Source organism: Corvus brachyrhynchos, unplaced genomic scaffold, assembly GCF_000691975.1.
Source record: "Corvus brachyrhynchos isolate BGI_N302 unplaced genomic scaffold, ASM69197v1 scaffold165, whole genome shotgun sequence".
Lineage (NCBI taxonomy): Eukaryota > Metazoa > Chordata > Aves > Passeriformes > Corvidae > Corvus > Corvus brachyrhynchos.
In genome coordinates, this window is record NW_008238315.1 from 155,379 (window position 1) to 155,962 (window position 584).

The following is a 584-nucleotide window of genomic DNA, read 5'->3' on the forward strand; positions in this document are numbered from 1 at the left end:
GGTTTCGAAAGTACTTTGCCAGCCCGGTGCTGGGCACAGCCGCGTGTGACCGAGCGGGCCGGTTTCCCACGGTCACAGCCCGGGCACACCCCGGTTCCGTCGCCGCAGCCGCCGAGACCCCTGGGCGACCTCTGCCCTGCTGTCCTGCTTTCCAGCCCTTATCCCCCTTTCTCTCAGTTCCTCATTCGCATCCCACCCCGTTCCCTCCTATTTCATTCTATCCCATCCGTCCCCAGGCGTGTGCCCTGACGCCTTCGCACACCGGGCCGGACTGGGGGTCTCTGGGGGGCCATGGGGTCCCTGTTCCGCAGCGAGGAGGTTTGCCTGGCCCAGCTCTTCCTCCAGTCGGCTTCTGCCTACAGCTGCATCAGCGAGCTGGGCGAGCGGGGGCTGCTGGAGTTCAGAGACGTAAGTAGGGGTTGGGGGGGCGTTTTGGGGTGTCTGGGATGCAGGGGGTCCGGCTGTGTGGGCCTGGGTGCACTGGATTTGGGGAGGGTGGTTTGGGGTGCTCTGTGTACAGGGGGTTTGGTCTGGTCGGGTTTGAGCTGGGTGTTTTAGGGTGCCCCGGGAACAGGGAAGGGGGT